This window comes from Nerophis ophidion, linkage group LG13 (assembly GCF_033978795.1).
Source record: "Nerophis ophidion isolate RoL-2023_Sa linkage group LG13, RoL_Noph_v1.0, whole genome shotgun sequence".
NCBI classification, from domain to species: Eukaryota; Metazoa; Chordata; class Actinopteri; order Syngnathiformes; family Syngnathidae; genus Nerophis; species Nerophis ophidion.
In genome coordinates this window covers 20,824,251-20,845,381 of record NC_084623.1, presented here as the reverse complement: position 1 = coordinate 20,845,381, position 21,131 = coordinate 20,824,251, and the positions used below count along the sequence as shown (strand labels likewise).

The 21,131-nt window shown below is 38.6% G+C and overlaps 2 long non-coding RNA genes and 1 pseudogene across 2 annotated transcripts in view; 2 read left to right on the top strand and 1 right to left on the bottom strand.

Annotated features, from left to right (window-relative positions):
• Nucleotides 1–478: 478 nt before the first annotated feature.
• Nucleotides 479–21,131, bottom strand: part of LOC133564326 (uncharacterized) — a 22,016-nt gene continuing 1,363 nt past the window's right edge. The window contains exons 2-3 of the long non-coding RNA XR_009809271.1: nt 3,892–4,000; nt 479–658 (exon numbers count right to left, since the gene is read on the bottom strand). This is a non-coding gene — a long non-coding RNA (uncharacterized LOC133564326). The remainder of the gene's footprint in view (nt 659–3,891; nt 4,001–21,131) is intronic.
• Nucleotides 2,536–3,071, top strand: LOC133564923 (uncharacterized). Its single transcript, XR_009809371.1, has 2 exons — nt 2,536–2,781; nt 3,016–3,071. It is a non-coding gene; the product is annotated as an uncharacterized LOC133564923 (long non-coding RNA).
• LOC133564922 (myosin-9-like) lies at nt 9,264–11,267 on the top strand (annotated as a pseudogene).

Below are 21,131 nucleotides of genomic sequence, written 5' to 3'. Positions count from 1 at the left end.
AGCCAAGCTGTTGACACCATGTCTAATGCAAACTCTTAAGACATCAGTGAGTGAGGTTTACCAAAGTACATTTGCTGGCCTCAGTCTGATTAAAAAAAATGTCTGAATCTGTGTACGGTTGCTTCATCCATTGTCTGTCCTGACACATTGTAAGGAAATCCTGAAGTAAAACATATTAACAAAAATATCTAACAACAAATTACACATATTCATGAATTGAATAAAAGTGTAACACTAGCGGACAGCCAATATGGATACAGAGCCAACTTTTTAACATCAATGGCATTAATTGACATAACGGAGGAAATGTAACAATCTGTCACTTACTTTCTGATAGTTTTTCGTGTTTTGTACTTTATTTCCTGTTCAGTGCTCTTATTTTGTTATACTTCCTGTTTACTCCGCTGAGCACTGTTTTTGTCACACTCGCCGTTGATTGGCAGCGGTCCTCGGCTGCTGTCAATAAACATAGGTCTATTTATGTTTCACTCGAGCACTCCTCAGTGCTCGAAGTTAAAACTATGTTGGGAACATCTCCATGCAAGACTGCTTTCTGTTTATATCTTTTACTTTGATGAAATTAAAATCATCTTACCTGCTTTCTGCTCTCCTGGATTCTTGCATACTTGAGGTCACACAACTGCATCCATGCGAAGTCCTAACAGGAAACATACAAATGCAATATATGATACAGTGTGTAGCTGCAGTGTTTATGGACTTAAAAGTATTTGACAAAATCATAATATCCTAATTAACAAATTAAAACCAAATAGCATTAGAGGGTTGGTCTTGAACTGGTTAAGAAGCTACTTTAACAGGAAGCCATACGTCAAGATAAGCAAATCTCTCTTGCGGCGTAACACTGGGAACAAAATTGATCATCCATCCATCCATTTTCTACCGCTTATTCCCTTTTGGGGTCGCGTGATATAAACATTTGTAAAGTTACAAAGGACTTAAATTCTGAACTATTTGCTGACAATACAAATAAGATGGTTTGACGGAAACAGATTATCTTTGAATCGAACTAAAAGTGTTACAAGCAGGGGCGTCGCCAGACAGATTTCACTGGGGCAGGTGCCCCACTGTTGATCTGCAGTGCCCCAGTAAAAATGTCACCGATAAAAAAAAACGCTTCAGAGTTTTAAGGCTACATAACATAGACAACAGCGCGCACACTACTTAGTATGGTAATTGATTGCTACTGTATTTACGCCACGTAACAATGAGCACATGGCTAATTAATATGGTAATTTATTCACGTGTGGATCAAGACTTCAGTTGAGAGAGAGAGAGAGAGAAAGAGAGAGAGAGAGAGCCGATGCGAATCACTGCTGGCGCAGGTAACGTTAGCCAACAACAATTTGTTAATTACATTATTTTGATTTTGATTTGACTCAAACTGTAACTCCTAGATGGATATCAGAAAGTTATTCGCCCGCAGCAGAGAAGAAGCAGCAGGAATGAGAGATGTAAGTGAAGTCCTTGCTAGCTAGGCAACATCATTGTCTTAAGTTGATGCTAAGTTAGCTAACGTTATTCCTTGTATGAAGACAAACATATTCATTTGCTGTACGAGCTGTCGGGGAATTTCCAATGAACATGAAACATAATGTTGGTTAATGTCTGCTGGTTCTGCATCAATGATGATCTGGAGTAAGCATGTGTGAGTTGAGTGCTTTTCAAATGGTTTATCTTCAGGAAGAAAAACATTTTTCCATATCATCAAGTCGTGAGCCAAATTTTTAAATCATTCAAGTTTATTTCACAGAAAAATAGAACAGTAGACTTGTCTTGTTAATCAGTGTGACTTTGACTAAAATAATCTTGTTTTGTCACCAGAAAAATGGCTACAGCTAAAGCATATGCTTTTGTTTACAGAAAAAATAGTAACATTTCTGTATTTGTTTTCAGAAGGATGGCTGAAAATATCGGGGTTTTTTTCCCCATTTAGATTGAAAAAAATATATATTTCCATCTCTGTCCTGAGTCCTCCTCCAACTTGTTAGTTGGTTTGTCTTTTGCTAAAATACTCACTAATAGTCACTAGAAAAATGGCTAGAAATATCTGGTTTTGTTGCCACAATTTGATTTTTTTCTCCCTAAACTTTTTTTTTTTTCATGCACACATGTGACTGCGACTCACTGAAAATGACACACAATGCACTTTTATGTCACGACCCAGCAGTTGGGAACCAGTGGTCAACTGTATAACAGTTACTGTAATATTTCCATGTCTGTCCAGAGTGATTGACCACTTTGCAAAAATGAAAACGAGACGTTACAGTTTACTTCTCAGAAAATGATTCCCTGAACAGACACACAACAGTTGTTCATTTATTCTACTACTGTGGCTTTATTGTTTTGTGTATATTTTATAGTTTTGTGTATCCGAAATAGGATTAGCCACATTGCCATAAATGGAAATTAAATAATATAAAAGAACCCAGAGATGTAGGGGTGCTTTATTTTTGTTTTACTTTTGTAGATGTGTTGTCCTGAAGTCAACTGTTAATATAATTTATGTAATTACATTATAATATTTTTGTATTACTTGATAATATTTTGTATTAGTAACTACAATGCTTTAATTTGGAGTTAAAGTTGTTTATATTTATTGTACTTTATAATCGGTAAACAGCAGTTAGATGATGTCACTTCCGCTAAATTACTTCCTGTTGGTTGACTTCCGGTATTTGTTCGAAAGCTAGAGATACATTTTGTGGTCTTCTGTAGTACTTTCTGTTGCCATCCTACACAAAGCGGCGAAGAAGCAATGCCGTAAGTTGTCTTTAATAAGTTAACATGTCAGACACGTTAAAAAAGTGTAATAGTGCCGATATGTTAAATATAATTGTCGAACTAGATACAATGTGTTCAAGTCATTTAGGCAGACGGGAGTCTCCCTCTGCTGGACATTTTCCGACATTACCGTTACATTTTTATATGTCATTGTAAACGAATATGTACAGAGGCAATAAGTGTGTTGTGTGTTGTGTCTCTTGTTCTTTTCAGTTTTTCACCATCTTGTCTATGAAGGAATTGTCAAAAGTAAATGGTCAAGCTTACAACGACGTTCTCTTCATTGACTCCAGTTTGGCTTGGTGTTGAGTTGGCGTTTTTACACGTCTCACGAGAACACTAAAGTAGATGTTAAATTTGCAGATGATTACTGCAATATATATTTACAAAAGATTCATTGCTCTTCCTTTTTGCTTTTACCAGTAGCAGTTTAGAAGTCTGGAGTAAAAAAGTGCACAAGTAGGTCAAATGCATTAGCTAATTTCAGGTGGTTAATCAAAGATCCACACAACATAATCTGATATGATTTCATAGTTTAAAGCACTATTTATGTATTTCTTATGATAAATAAGTGCTAAAAATGTTTTTGCTTGCGCGCTTTGCATGCTCACATGAATTATTTGTGCCCCAGGTGTGCCCCAGTACAGTATTAGGTCTAGTGACGCCCCTGTTTGGGACCATCAGTTGTGTTGTGAATGAAAACGTGTGTCCAAACTCTAGGCCTGTACCATATACATATATTTGGGGGCCCTAGGCAAGGGGGGCTACCACCCTCCCCCACAAAAAAACACAATTAAACAGGAATGTTTATATAAAAAAATAACACATACATATATCAATATGTATACAATTAATAAAATATGTTAACATTAATACAAAACAGAAACCGTACCTAACGTGAATAAATATAAATATTTACCCAAATATAATACATGATGTGCTAATATCTTTCATAAAATGTAAAATATTTACAATTTACACTGAAATTGATTTTGGTTAATTTAATCATTTATACAAGAAACAAAAAATTTAACATAGTGGACCCCAAGAGGGACATAAAATGGATAGATGGTTTCTATTTGAACATACTTCCAAGCTTATGTTGCATCAGCACTTGTAAGTGGTGGGAACTCAAACTGCCCTGATGAGGTGGATGCAGACTCGGTCATGGGTTGTTCATCTTTGTCCAACTCAGAAACTTCAGTGGTAGTCGATCGCACCGTTGGAAAAATAAGGATACATTTTTTAAACATATTTTGCATGCATAGAGGGCAAGAATTGAGCACATTTTACATAGATATCAGCACAGGCCCTACATATAAAAATATGTAATTTCCATAAGTGACTGGTATGGACATCCATCCATGCTATTTCTACCGCTTATTCCCTCTGGGGTCACGGAGGGGCGATGGTGCCTATCTCAGCTACAATCAGGCGGAAGGCGGGGTACACCCTGGACAAGTCGCCACCTCATCGCAGGGCCAACAAAGATAGACAACATTCACACTCCCATTAACACACCAGGGCCAATTTTAGTGTTGCCAATCAACCTATCCTAAGGTGCTTGTCTTTGGAGGTGGGAGGAAGCCGGGGAGAACATGCAAACTCCACACAGAAAGATCCCGAGCCCGGGATTGAACCCAGGACTACTCAGGACCTTCGTATTGTGAGGCAAACGCACTAACCCCTCTACCACCGTGAAGCCCCTGGTATGGACAGTGACTGTCAATAAAATAAAAAATATATTTGTACACATCTATGTATGTATGTACAGTGTTTGTATATATGTTACATTTATTTTAATATATTACCATATGACAGTCAGATAAGATACTTACACTGTACCTTTATTGTCACTGGTATCAGAGACAACATTTGGAATTCAGTTTATATTGATTCATTTATTTAGAATTACTTTAAAATAAATATCAGCTTATTTTTACATGTTGCACATTTAAAAGCATAAAGCACATCTATCTTGGCGTGCATGGTGGATATTTACAATAGCATTAACCTGTAGTTTCAGTGTCAAAGTGACCATAGAGCCACAAAGTAGAAGTCTTACTGGTCTTTTGCTGTTTCTTTTCCCTCGTGTTCTTGTTCCATTTCTGGATTTCTGAAGATTAAGTTTGTTACATTTTTGACCAGTATATTTCTCATTTGTGTCATTGTGTATTTTACACTTTTGGCTGCTGGAAGTGGCCCTTTATTCTGATATTGTCATTGGAAACACCTTAATCAACTACTTTATGTACGCTGAGGATTCATCCATTACATCTCCCAGTAGTGCAGAGTTCCAACAGCTTCTTAACATATGCTCGGACTACGGAGTCAAGTCTGACATCAAGTATAATGCCACAACGCGTATAGTAATGATATGTCGGACCAAGGCGGATCAACAATCTTATTTCCCAGGTGTCTACTTGTCTGGTCATACCCTGCCTGTGTGCAGCAATGTCAAATACTCAGGCCACATCATCAATGACAAAATGGACGATGACGCTGACGTGCTTAGACAAAGAAGAATGCTGTATGTCCAAGCCAATATGCCAGTGAAAAAATTTCACAACTGCTCTGATGAAGCGAAGGTATACTTGTTTGGAGGCTTACTGCACCCCTATGTACACGTCACCTCTCTGGGTGAGGTTAAAAACAAGAGAGCTTGCGCAAACTCCAGGTTGCATATAATGACTGTCTCAGAATCCTGCTCGAAAAGCCAAGGGGTTTTTGATTTTGATTGATTGAAACTTTTATTAGTAGATTGCACAGTACAGTACATATTCCGTACAATTGACCACTAAATGGTGATACCCGAATCGTTTTTTCAACTCGCTTAAGTCGGGGTCCACGTTAATCAATTCATGGTAATATGGTAATAGTGTCAACAATCTTTTTTGTGATTTAGGGATCGACACTTCCCATGCCACCCTGAGAAAATTAATGTTTAAATTCATATGTAGACTGCAGGGGTCCGAGAAGGATGTTTGTATACAGATAACCAATCCTAGGTGTAGGTCTGTTAGGTAACAATCCTTTATATGGAAACACAAGGTATCTGTGCCTTTTTATAAAATGTGTAGACACATTTTTAAAGAACATATATATATATATATATATATATATATATATATATATATGTATATAAGTTTTGAATCAGAAAAATATCATTTTTGAATCGAGAATCGAATCGAATCTAATATATATATATATATATATATATATATATATATATATATATATATATATATATATATATATATATATATTAGGGCTGTGAATCTTTGGGTGTCCCACGATTCGATTCAATATCGATTCTTGGGGGTCACGATTCGATTGTGTAGGAGCCATTTTAGGCATCTTTATTTTTGTGTTGGCATTACTTTCTTTTGTCACTAGGTGGCGGCCTTTTTGATTGAGCAGTGCAGGGTTGAAGGCATATATAGGAGCACAGGTGAGCTGATTAGGGGGACTCAGGTGTGGGAGCACAAACCGTTCTTACCACAACAGCAGACAACAACAGCAGACAACGGCAGACAACAGCAGACAACAACAGCAGACAAAAACAGCAGACAACAACAGCAGACAACAACACACAGCAACAGGCAGGAAAGACAGGAGAACATATGGCACCATGTCACTACAATAATCCATGGTATGTTTCATTCACCCTGCAAGTTAATTAATAAATATGCATTAACTGGATTTCTGACTGGACCTCACTTCAATGCAATGTTTGCTGCTGCGTAGGATCACTCCCTCAAACCTGTTGAGTAGTGTCAATAAATTTGAACATTTAACGGTGAAGATTGCCACTACAACTCAAGTAAGAACGGTGCTCTTCGAGTGAAAAGGACAACAAGAAGAACACTGAAGGATATCAAAAAGCCGCAAGAGGACGAATTGTGCCACGGCCACGCTGCTACTCATCAGCCAGGGTGATTGGAAACACCTGCCAGCTCTATAGCATGAGTTGTGTGGAGCTGAAAGCAACACAAGGGAGAGACTTGGTCAATTATGTCTGGTGGCAAATATGATGTACAGCCACAAGGTGGCAAAAATGTGGATCCTGAAAAGGAAAATGTACAATATTCTGAAAAGGAAAAAAGAGCCATTAAGTATACTGCCAAAGGCTTGGAAATGAAAGTTGACAATTATCATAAAGCAATAGGAACATGTGTTAAAAAAGCTGCTAAAATAAGGGACACAATAAAACAACTCATGCATTCAAATGAAAATGATGAAAATGCAAATGCTGTAAGAGGTTACTTGGATAAATTGATTCATTTGTGTGGACAGGCAAGGGAGAATAATTCCTCATTGATTGCCTTACCATTGCCTGAAGAGGAACTTGATAGAAAAAATGACTGGTTTCAAGAAAATATTAAGATACTAGAAGGTTTCATAAAACTTGTGCATGAATGGTTATCAGAAGTGAAAAGGCTAACCACACATAACACTGCCCCTGTGGAAGAGGAGTCACAATGTCATCCTTCTCAAACACATGGCTCAGTTGAAACACAATTCCAAGATGAAATGCATGTCCCACTTGCCCATGATGAACACTTATGTGTTACACTTTCTGATATTGGAGCCCAAGACAGTGCATGTCTCAATCACACACAACTCCATAACATCAAGAACCTCTTCTACTTCATTTGCTCGCATTTTAGCCCAGGCCGAAAAGGCTGCTCTCATGGCAGAGGTTGCTGCATTGGAGAAAAAACATCAGATTGAATCACAACAAAGAAAACAACAAGAACAATTCGCACAACGACAAGAACAATTCGCAAAAAAACAGGAACAACTCAGAAAGGAAAAGGAAAAGTTGGAATTGGAAACAAAGCTGGCAGCCGCAAATGCAAGGGAGCAAGTTTTTGCAACAATGGGATCTAGGGAAGGATCAAGAGTGTCAAAAATGAGCTCTGAATCACACAAGGGAGCTGCTGCTCCAAAGAAAAAAATGCCCCTCTCTGACACACAGGTTGTGAAGCCAAAACAATTCATATATGAAAAGTACACCAAAGCTCATTACATGACTCCAAGACAGGGTGCTCTCTCTTTAATGCAAACTGACGATGTATCAAAATTAACTATGCAAATGGGAAATGTGTCGAATACAACTGGGCAAAGTAATCATACTCATATGAAAAAAGATGATATTAAAGGTCATACAGTTCACACTACATCCCCTTTCACAAATGCCATCAAACAAGATCACATTCTTGATTTACTAAAAGGACAACATGATTTCAATGCCTTATTGGTTAAGCAGAATGTCCATTCCTCTTTACCATCAAGAGACGTACCTGTTTTTGATGGAGATCCGTTTCAGTATGAAACCTTTATAAGGGCATTTGAATATGGAGTGGAGAAAAGGTGTGACACCTATGACTGTTTGCATTACCTCAAACAATATACTAGAGGGCATTCAAAAGAGCTGGTTCAAAGTTGCCAACATTTGCCTCCGTCCCAGGGCTACCAGAAGGCAAGACAGCCACTCAAAGAACATTTTGGTAATGAATATCATATTGAGACAGCATATATGGAAAAGGCTTTTTCCTGGGGAACAATTAAATTGGAGGATGTAAAAGGATTGAGAGCATTCTCTCTATTCCTCAGAAGTTGTTCCAATGCAAAGGGAAGTCTGGCCTATATGGAAGAAATGAACGTTGTTTCTAATATGAGGACCATCATCCTAAAGCTTCCATACAAGCTCAGAGAGCAGTGGAGGAACAAGGCCTGTGACCTACAGGAGAAGCAGGGCCATCGTGCCATTTTCCCAGACCTTGTAAACTTTTTTGAAAAACAAGTCAAAATACTCTCTGATCCACTGTTTGGTAACATTCAGGACACTAAGCAATCAACTGTCGAACCCTCATCCGTCCCTAAGCCAAGAGTAAATTCATGTCCAAGGAGCAGCTTTGCAACAACATTAATACCCATAGACACTGTGGAGTCAAATGAAGGAAAAAGGAGTGTGATTGTCAAATCTCACAGTTGTCTGTTCTGTAAGAAGAGTGATCACACACTGCAGTGCTGTCCATAATTCAAGAGGAAGAAGCACAAAGAAAAAATAAAATTCTTAAAGGAAAAGGGAGTCTGTTTTGGCTGTCTGAAAATAGGACATTTAAGTCGAGACTGCAGAAATCGTCTATTATGTGAAATATGTAAACAACAACATCCACAAATACTCCACATTGAACAGACAGAACAAACTCAAACCAAATCAATTGGAATCAATACTGTTGTCCCACCTCCCAAGCCTACTTGTGGTCATATTGGGGCCGGGGATGACCCCTCCATCGACTCCATTGTACCTGTACAAGTTAAAAGCAACAAGGGAGGCACAGTGTTACAAACTTATGCATTTTTGGATCATGGAAGCACCTCCACATTCTTCACAGAAAAACTGATTTAAAAACTGAACATTACAGGACCAAGAAAAACCATCCTTCTCAAAACCATGAATCGAGTGAAACCCGAAACCAGCTACCACACCACTGGACTGGAAATAGCCAGGATAAATACAAATTACTTTATTCAATTGCCGGATGTATTTACACACAAAACCATGCCAGTTTCACCACACAATATTCCAAAACAGCAGGATTTGAAACACTGGCCATATCTAAACAATATCAAATTACCTGAAATTGACTCTGACATCGACCTCCTCATTGGCACGGATGCCTCTAAGGTACTGGAACCCTGGGAGGTGGTCAATAGCCAGGAGGACGGGCCATATGCAGTGAGGACCCTATTGGGATGGGTCATTTATGGTCATTTAATAGGAGATGACACCAGCAGGCATAGTGGCTGCCCTGTTGCTGATGTCAATAGAATATCTATTTTAAACCTGGAGGAGAAATGCTTTGCCTACGACAAGATGGAGAAAACCAAGACACGTCTCCAGCAACAGTTGGACGACAGGTGATAGATCACGACCAACTTCGACAAACTGTCACCAATCTGGAGAAGAAGCAGAAGAAGTTTGACCAGATGCTGGCGAAAGAGAAAAACATATCTGCACGCTATGCAGAGGAGCGAGATCGGGCTGAAGCGAGGTCCGTGAGGAAGAGACCCGTACACTGTCTTTGACCCGCGAGCTGGAAACTCTAAAGGATCTAAAGGACGAGGTGGACCGCAACAACAAACTGCTTCGGGCTGAAATGGAGGATCTGGTGTCATCCAAAGATGATGTTGGAAAGAACCAGCACGAGCTGGAGAAGTCCAAGCATGCCATGGATCCGCAGCTGGAGGAGATGAAAACACAGCTTGAGGAACTGGAGGATGAGCTGCAGGCCACGGAAGATGCCAAGCTGCGTCTGGAGGTCAACATGCAGGCCATGAAGGCCCAGTACGAGCGGGACCTGTCCGGACGTGACAAGATGGGTGAGGAGAAGAAGAGGTCTCTGATCAAGCAGGTCCGCGAAATGGAAATGGAGCTGGAGGATGAGAGCAAGCAACTTTCTGGTGTTGTTGCTACATGTAAAAAACTGGAGCTGGACCTGAAGGAACTGGAGGCGGGCATCGACATGGCCAACAAGCACCGTGAGGAAGCCCTCAAACAACTGAAGAAACAGCAGGCCCAGATGAAATAACTTATCAGGGGACTGGATGACACTCTCATGTCTCGAGAGGAAATTCTGGCCCAGAGTAAGGAGTCTGAGAAGAAGTTAAAGGGTATGGAAGCTGATATGCTCCAAATGCAGGAGGAGGTGGCTGCTGCAGAACGAGCCAAGCGACAGGCTCAGCTGGAGAGAGACGCGATGCAGGATGAGATGAACAATCAGGCCACCAAGAATGCTCAAATCGCAAAGGAGTGGAGACGTTTGGAGGCACGTATCGCTCAGCTTGAAGAGGAGCAGTGCAACACGGAGCTGGTTAAAGACAGCCTGAAGAAGTCCATGCTGCAGACTGATCAGATGAACGTGGAGCTGACCTCAGATTGCAGCTCCTTTCAGCGTGTGGAAGGCACCCACGCCCAGCTGGAGCGTCAGAACAAGCAGCTGAAGCTCAAGCTGCAGGAGCTGGGAGGAGCGGTGAAGTCCAAGTACAAGGCCAACATGGCCGCCCTTGAGGCCAAGCTTGCTCAGCTAGAGGAGCAGCTGGACATCGAGACCAGGGAGCGGCAAGGTGCCACCAAGCTTGTGAGGCGAACTGAGAAAAAACTGATAGAGCTGGTTCTGCAGGTGGATGATGAGAGACGCAACACCGAGCAGTACAAAGACCAGGCAGACAAGTTGAACTCTCGCATGAAGCAGATGAAGCGGCAGCTGGAGGAGGCCGAGGAAGAGGCTCGGAGGGCAAACACCTACCGAAGGAAGATGCAGAGGGAGCTGGAGGATGCCACAGAGTCAGCAGACGCCATGACTCGTGAAGTCAGCACCCTCAAGAGCAAGCATCCGACCAACCCAAATCTTGTCTACATAATGAAGATTCAAGATTAATGAACTAGAAATGCCAACATATTTTTATTTTTAAATTATGGAAAAAAAAAAAACATAGAAAAAAAAAATGAGAAGAAGAATCGTGTAAAAGTGAATTTGAATGGCTCCCTTTCAAGTAATTGTTACAGTGTAAACAATTAGGGGCCGGTGTATAGGAGCCATTTTAGGCATCCTTATTTTTGTGTTGGCATTACTTTCTTTTGTCACTAGGTGGCGGGCTTTTTGATTGAGCAGTGCAGGGTTGAAGGCATATATAGGAGCACAGTTGAGCTGATTAGGGGGACTCGGGTGTGGGAGCACAAACCGTTCTTACCACAACAGCAGACAACAACAGCAGACAAAAACAGCAGACAACAACAGCAGACAACAACACACAGCAACAGGCAGGAAAGACAGGAGAACATATGGCACCATGTCACTACAATAATCCATGGTATGTTTCATTCACCCTGCAAGTTAATTAATAAATATGCATTAACTGGATTTCTGACTGGACCTCACTTCAATGCAATGTTTGCTGCTGCGTAGGATCACTCCCTCAAACCTGTTGAGTAGTGTCAATAAATTTGAACATTTAAAGGTGAAAATTGCCACTACAGATAATATATTGATTTTTTCGATTCGATTCGATTCTCGATTCAAAAACAATATTTTTCCGATTCAAAACGATTCTGTATTCATTCAATACATAGGATTTCAGCAGGATCTACCCCAGTCTGCTGGCATGCCAGCAGAGTAGTAGATTAAAAAAAAAAAAAAAGCTTTTATAATTGTAAAGGACAATGTTTTATCAACTGATTGCAATAATGTAAATTTGTTTTAACTATTACACGAACCAAAAATATGACTTATTTTAACTTTGTGAAAACATTGGACACAGTGTGTTGTCAAGCTTATGAGATGCGATGCAAGTGTAAGCCACTGTGACACTATTGTTCTTTTTTATTATTTTTACAAATGTCTAATGATAATGTCAGTGAGGGATTTTTAATCACTGCTATGCTGAAATTATAATTAATATTGATACTGTTGTTGATAATATTAATTTTTGTTTCATTACTTTTGGTTTGTTCTGTTTCGTGTTTGTCTCCTCTCAATTGCTCTGTTTATTGCAGTTCTGAGTGTTGCTGGGTCAGGTTTGGTTTTGGAATTGGATTGCATTGTTATGGTATTGCTGTGTATTGGTTTGTTGGATTGATTAAAAAAAACAAAAAACAATTTTTTTTTAATTAAAAAAAAAATCGATTTTTTAAAAATGAGACTCGATTCTGAATTGCACAACGTAAACGATTCGATTCGTATTCGAATCGATTTTTTCCCACACCCCTAATATATATATATATATATATATATATATATATATATATATATATATATATATAAGCTTCATTTGACTCCACAGTGTCTATGGGTATTAATGTTGTTGCAAAGCTGCTCCTTGGACATGAATTTACTCTTGGCTTGGGGACGGATGAGGGTTTGACAGTTGATTGCTTAGTGTCCTGAATGTTACCAAACAGTGGATCAGAGAGTATTTTGACTTGTTTTTCAAAAAAGTTTACAAGGTCTGGGAAAATGGCACGATGGCCTTGCTTCTCCTGTAGGTCACATGCCTTGTTCCTCCACTGCTCTCTGAGCTTCTATGGAAGCTTTAGGATGATGGTCCTCATATTAGAAACAACGTTCATTTCTTCCATATAGGCCAGACTTCCCATTGCATTGGAACAACTTCTGAGGAATAGAGAGAATGCTCTCAATCCTTTTACATCCTCCAATTTAATTGTTCCCCAGGAAAAAGCCTTTTCCATATATGCTGTCTCAATATGATATTCATTACCAAAATGTTCTTTGAGTAGCTGTCTTGCCTTCTGGTACCCCTGGGACGGAGGCAAATGTTGGCAACTTTGAACCAGCTCTTTTGGATGCCCTCTAGTATATTGTTCGAGGTAATGCAAACAGTCATAGGTGTCACACCTTTTCTCCACTCCATATTCAAATGCCCTTATAAAGGTTTCATACTGAAACGGATCTCCATCAAAAACAGGTATGTCTCTTGATGGTAAAGAGGAATGGACATTCTGCTTAACCAATAAGGCATTGAAATCATGTTGTCCTTTTAGTAAATCAAGAATGTGATCTTGTTTGATGGCATTTGTGACAGGGGATGTAGTGTGAACTGTATGAAATAAAAAAAGCATAAATAAAAAAACATATATATATATATATATATATATATATATATATGTATATGTTTTTTTATTTCTGCTTTTTTTATTTCATATATATATATATATATATATGTTTTTTTATTCGTGCTTTTATTTATTTATTATATGCCTTTTACTGAATATGCAGAAGCACTGTTTTTAATATGTGATAATGCCTTTTATACTGTATTTTGTTTGTTACTGTATGCAAGCAAGCAGACAGAAAATCAAACAAACTGACTAAAAGTAACATCATAAGAATAAGTATCACCGTCAATGAATCAAAAGAAAGCATAGAGAGAATTAAGGGGTGGTAAAAAGGTTAATTGTCAACAGTGAGTGTTACCTTTATCCTATAGTGTCTTTATTTTAGCTACAGTATGTACCTCATCATACCGCTCCAGGTCCAGTAAAAAATTTTTTATGTACCCCTGAAATTATATTAAATTTTGTCCATATCTATGTATAGCATGAGGTCCTTAAGCCACAGGGAGGCATTGGGGGCAAACTGTGATTTCCACTCCAACAAAATCTTTCTACGAGCGAGTAAGGATGCAAAGGCAATACTATCCCAAACAACTTCTTAATTTTTGGGAGTTTTGTAATATTCTAAAAAATGCGCATGGCGTCAACTTTAAAATGTATCTGCAAGATCTTTGAAAATATCAGTCCAGTAAGCTTTCAGACAGGGACATGACCAACACTCTGTCATGTTCGCAGGGAAAACATTAGTAAAACTTCTCAGAGGGTGAGATAACTCCTGGAAATGACTGTCTTAGAATGGCCAATGGTATATCTTCTTCTAATGGATTTATTACAATCTTTTCAAGCTAGATAACGTTTGCTGTGGTCTGGTGCAACATGGCACACAAACAACTATCTGAAATGCAGCCAATATTACATACAGATAATGTGTCATGAAACATAGAAAAATAAACTAAATACACAGAGGACATAAGTAAAGGAAATTAAATGAGCTTAAATATACCTACAAACGAGGCATAATGATGCAATATGTACATACAGCTAACCTAAATAACATGTTAGCATCAATTAGCTTGCAGTCATGCAGTGACAAAATATGCCAGATTAGCACTCTATAACAAGTCAATAATATCAACAAAGCTCACCTTTGTGCGTTCACACACAGCATAAAATGTTTGGTGGACAAAATGAGACAACGAATGAGTGACATAAAACACGTACAAACCCTGTTTCCTTATGAGTTGGGAAATTGTGTTGGATGTAAATATAAACGGAATACAATGACTTGCAAATCCTTTTCAACCCATATTCAGTTGAATGCCCTACAAAGACAAGAAATTTGATGTTCAAACTCATAAACTTTTTTTTTTTTGCAAATAATAATTAACTTAGAATTTCATGGCTGCAACACTTGCGAAAGGAGTTGGGAAAGGGCATGTTCACGACTGTGTTACATCACCTTTTCTTTTAACAACACTCAATAAACATTTGGGAACTGAGGAAACTAATTGTTGGAGCTTTGAAAGTGGAATTGTTTCCCATTCTTGTTTTATGTAGAGCTTCAGTCGTTCAACAGTCCGGGGTCTCCGCTGTCGTATTTTACGCTTCATAATGCGCCACACATTTTCGATGGGAGACAAGCCTGGATGCAGGTGGGCCAGGAAAGTACCCGCACTCATTTTTTACGAGGCCACGCTGTTGTAACACGTGCTGAATGTGGCTTGGCATTGTTTTGCTGAAATAGACGGCGCTTAGATGGCAGCATATGTTGTTCCAAAACCTGTATGTACCTTTCAGCATTAATGGTGTCTTCACAGATGTGTAAGTTACCCATGCCTTGGGCACTAATGCACCTCCATACCATCACAGATGCTGGCTTTTGGACTTTGCGTCGATAACAGTCTGGATGGTACGCTTCCCCTTTGGACCGGATAACACGATGTCGAATATTTCCAAAAGCAATCTGAAATGTGGACTCGTCAGACAACAAAAAACTTTTCCACTTCGCATCAGTCCATCTTAGATGATCTCGGACCCAGAGAAGCAGGCGGAGTTTCTGGATGTTGTTGATAAATGGCTTTCGCTTTGCATAGTAGAGCTTTAACTTGCACTTACAGGTGTAGGGACCAACTGTATTTAGTGACAGTGGTTTTCTGAAGTGTTCCTGAGCCCATGTGGTGATATCCTTTAGAGATTGATGTCGGTTTTTGATACAGGGATCGAAGGTCATGGTCATTCAATGTTGGTTTACGGCCATGCTGTTTACGTGGAGTGATTTCTCCAGATTCTATGAACCTTTTGATTATATTATGGACCGTAGATGTTGAAATCCCTAAATTTTTTGCAATTGCACTTTGAGAAACGTTGTTCTTAAACTGTTTGACTATTTGCTCACGCAGTTGTGGACAAAGGGGTGTACCTCGCCTCATCCTTTCTTGTGAAAGACTGAGCATTTTTTGGGAAGCTGTTTTTATACCCAATCATGGCACCCACCTGTTCCCAATTAGCCTGCACATTTGTGGAATGTTCCAAATAAGTGTTTGATCAGCATTCCTAAACTTTATCAGTATTTATTGCCACCTTTCCCAACTTCTTTGTCACGTGTTGTTGGCATCAAATTCTAAAGTTAATGATTATTTGCAAAAAGAAAAATGTTTATCAGTTTGAACATCAAATATTTTGTCTTTGTAGCATATTCAACTGAATATGGGCTGAAAATGATTTGCAAATCATTGTATTCCGTTTATATTTACATCAAACACAATTTCCCAACCCATATGGGAACGGGGTTTGTATTTCTGTGGCAGTGTAAGAGAAAGTTATACATGTAAACAAACTGTTGAGTTACTGTCCACACAACGGTGAGTTCAAGGGCCGCTGAAATTTGTAGGACAAAACGGCACTCGCCAAATACTCTCATCAGTGAAGCATGAACACAAACATATTAAACAGTGGGCTTTTTAAACATTAGAAAGGTTTGTGTCGTGTTTGTCCTCCTAAAGAAACCATATTACAACAAAAAAAATATTTTTCACCCTATCTTTTTCCCATTTCCATACACTTTTGAAAAAGCTCCATGGAGCCACCAGGGTGCCACTTAAGAGCCGCATGTGGCCCTAGAGCCGCCTGTTGCTGATCCCCGATTTAGTGCACACATGTAATATATTATCTAGTTTCTTATTTGGAAGCCTGTATTTGTATGTCATAATTATCAGCTCCTATTATTAGTTCATAATTATCAGCTGCTATTCAGCAAGTGTTGTGGTACTCATGGTTGTCATGGTGATGAGGCCGGCAAGTAAAGACGAGGGTAAACCATTGACTGTATATACATCAGAATCAGAAATACTTTAATGAGGGGAGTAAACAAAAGTCCGTATCCGTTTCTCCATTGTGGGCGTGGCTCAATGTGAGCTAGATCAGTGTTTTTCAACCACTGTACTGCGGCACACTAGTGTGCTGTGAGATACAATCTGGTGTGCCGTGGGTAGATTGGCCAAAAACTGTACTCAAGTAAGAGTACTGTTACTTTAGAGATTTATTACTCAAGTAAAAGTAAGGAGTAGTCACCAAAATATTTACTTGAGTAAAAGTAAAAAGTATGTTGTGAAAAAACTACTCAAGTACTGAGTAGTAACCTCATTATGGCAACACATAATGCACAAAAACAAAAAAATAGCAATGAGCAAATTCAGAGCCAGGAATATCTTTTAAGCAAATAAAACAATAATATATATTAAATAATAATACATTAAAATAAAAAAAAGGCAAATTGAGCCACAATAACTTAACAGCACCTTATGCTCAGTAGGCATTCATTGATTGATTGACTGAAACTTGTATTAGTAGATTGCACAGTACAGTACATATTCCGTACAATTGACCACTAAATGGTAACACCCCAATAAGTTTTTCAACATCAATCAATTATTTAATAAATGACCAAGTTGAGGTGATCTACCTCATATATACATACACACACGTATCATATACATACACACACATATCATATATATTAATATGTCCAGGTTGTACCCCGCCTTCCGCCCGATTGTAGCTGACATAGGTGCCAGCGCCCCCCGCGACCTCAAAAGGAAATAAGCAATAGGAAATGGATGGATGGATATATATATATATATATATATATATATATATATATATATATATATATATATATATATATGTAGGTGTGGGAAAAAATCACAAGACTACTTCATCTCTACAGAACTGTTTCATGAGGGGTTCCCTCAATCATCAGGAGATTTTAATATATATTTTAATATATATATATATATATATATATGTATATATATATACACACGCAGTATATAATTTATATTTATTTATTTTGCCGTTTTTGTTTATATGTTAAAGGTGTTTTAATGAATATATATGCATGTTTAACACATAGATTCCTATCTTTCATGAAGACAAGAATATAAGTTGGTGTATTACCTGATTCTGATGACTTGCATTGATCGGAATCAGTAGTGCTGAAAACGTCCACGTTTTCAAATGGAGGGAAAAAAAAGTTCTTCCTTTCTGTCTAATACCACATGAAAGTCGTTGGTTTTTGGCATCTTATATGTCCAGCTTCTATATTCTTTTTTATACACTTCACAATAAATACATTGGCGGCAAACTCTGTAGCTTGCTCGCTTGTTTGCGCTGGCTTTCGGAGACTCTTATTTTGTTAGCGCAGGCGCGATGGAGCGGCACTTTTATTGTGAAGACAGGAACTGTGCGATCAGCCTTTAGGTTTTTGACGGGAAGTACGGTTGAAATAAAAAGTGTCTTTTTTCCTTTACACTTTTGATTGATAGATTGAAACTTTTATTAGTAGTTCGCACAGTACAGTACATACTCCGTACAATTGACCACTAAATGATAACACCCCAATAAGTTTTTCAACTTTTTTAAGTCGGATTAGATGTGCGACGGTCACGTGACCGTCTGGCTCTGTTTGATTGGTCCAACGTCACCAGTGAATACATGTGATTGGTGAAACGCAGGCATGCGCGGATCCTACTTTGAAAAACCAAAACAAACATTAATAGATGGATTAAAAAAAAGTAGCGAGTAACGAGCTGAATGTACATGAATGGATCGGAGTAAAAGTAGCGTTTCTTCTCTATATATATATTTAAGTAAAAGTAAAAGTATTTTGCATAAAAACTACTCTTAGAAGTACAATTTATCCCAAAAGTTACTCCAGTAGATGTAACAGAGTAAATGTAGCGCGTTACTACCCACCTCTGCCCGTGGGAGATGATCTATTTTCCCCTATTTGGGGTAAAAATATTTTTTGCAAACCAGAAATTATCCATCCATCCATCCATCCATCCATTTCTACCGCTTATTCCCTTTTAGGGTTGCGGGGGGCATAGTCTGCAAATTATGTGTTGTTGTTGAGTGTTGGTGCTGTATAGAGCTCGGCAGAGTAACTGTGTAATACTCTTCCACAAACATGTAGGTGGCAGCAGGTAGAAAATTGCTTTGTAGATTTTGGAAACCACGGGGCAGCATGCAGGTAAAAAGGTATCTAATGCTTAAACCGAAAATAAACAAAAGGCGAGTGCCCCTAAGAAAAGGCATTGAAGCTTAGGGAAGGCTTTGCAGAACGAAACTAAAACTGAACTAGCTACAAAGGAAACAAAAACTGAATGCTGGACGACAGGAAAGACTTATTGTGGTTCCACCAATGGCGTCCACAATGTACATCCGAACATGACATGACAATAAACAATGTACTCATGAAGAAGGATAAAGACAACTAAAATATTCTTGATTGCTAAAACAAAGTAGAGGACAGCAAAGGAAGACATGAAACTGCTATAGGAAAATACCAAAAAAAGACAAAAAGCCACAAAAACATGAGCACAAGACAAGAACTAAAACACTACACAAAGGGAAACAGCAAATAACTCCAAAGAAGTCACGGCGTGATGTGACAGGTTGTGACAGTACACCTACTTTGAGACAAGAGCTACACTGATGCATGGTTGGTTATGGTTTAAAGTCATATCCAACAATGCGACAATTACTTTTTACTGTCAACTGAGTTTCGTTGTTGAATGATTTCTGTTGGTGGTGTGCCTCTGAATTTTTTAATTGCAAAAAAATGTGCCTTGGCTCAAAAAAGGTTGAAAAACACTGAGCTGGTTGATGTCCCCCCCACCCCCCAAAAAAGAAAATGGCCTAAAACAGTCCATCCATCCATTTTCAATCGCTTATTCCCTTTGGGGTCGCGGGGGACACTGGTGCCTATCTCAGCTACAATCGGGCGGAAGGCGGTGTACACCCTGGACAAGTCGCCACCTTATTGCAGGGCCAATACAGATAGACAGACGACATTCACACTCACATTCACACACTAGGGCCAATTTAGTGTTGCCAATCAACCTATCCCCAGGTGCATATCTAAAAAATAAAAATGCACGAAACCTCCTCTGTTCTGTACATACTTTTCCAGGTTGTATTGGCATCTTCTTCTTTATGCAATTTCCTCAAGGTGACAAAAAACAATACAAACTGCCCTATCGTATGATTCTACCAAGTTGGCATTGGCAAAATACAAACACAATACATATACATACATAATACATTCAACATGTTTTATTCTACTTTGTTGATTTAACTAGCAAAACCATTTTGTCAAACATTTATTGTGATTCACTGGCATTGTCAATTCAATGCATCACATGTGGCTAATTTACAGCTGTTTGTAATTATACATCTGGCCAGCAGGTGGTGTCTTGTGCTGAAGAAGACATTGAAGCAAAAAAAACCCCTTGCTTACTTCTATTTTACAAACTCCAGCACCCCCTGCGACTCCAAAGGGGACAAGTGGTAGAAATGGATGGATGGATATACGTCTTCTACGCTCCTCACTCATTCTTCTAATGTGGTCCGATTTGTGGGGGACGGGGTGACGGGCGTGGCTCAATGTGGTGATGCTTAGTGGCGGTTTTTCTGCGCATGCGCTTTATGTACAATACGCATGCGCAAACACACACTCATTGTACAACTTCACTGAAAAGATATAAAAATAACTCCCGAGAAAACAACGCATGTTCGTTCAAGTTGTTTTGGAAAACAAAAACAATTTTCGAATGATGGAACACTTCAGTTATTACCGTGTAATGCAAGCTTAATTATAGTTACGACAAAGTGACAAACCGTGTTCGAAGCAAAGATGAAAAAGGAAGGCTCGACTATGACTAATAAAACGACGTGAATGTATAAAAGTTGTGATTTTTTAAGTGTATTTGTCCACTATTTGAGGTTTTATATATATATATATATAATATATATATATATATAATGTGTATGTATATATACATACATATGCACACAGGTCCAAGTAAAAATGTATATGTATAAACACCTATTTATGCTGCATATTGCGACTTGTCCAGGGTGTACGACGCCTTCTGCCCGAATGCAGCTGAGATAGGCTCCAGCCGCCCCAACCCAACCCCCCCCCCCGACCCTTAATATATATGGATATATATATTTTTTAAACCTTTATTCATAAATTTCATCATTTACAAACAATTGAGGAATAATAATCAAAGTAAGTACAAAACAGTACAAAAATATATAGCTTAAAAAATAAATAATAAATACCTATTTAATCATATTAATAAAACCTAATATTAAAAATGTATATTGCATATACAATGCA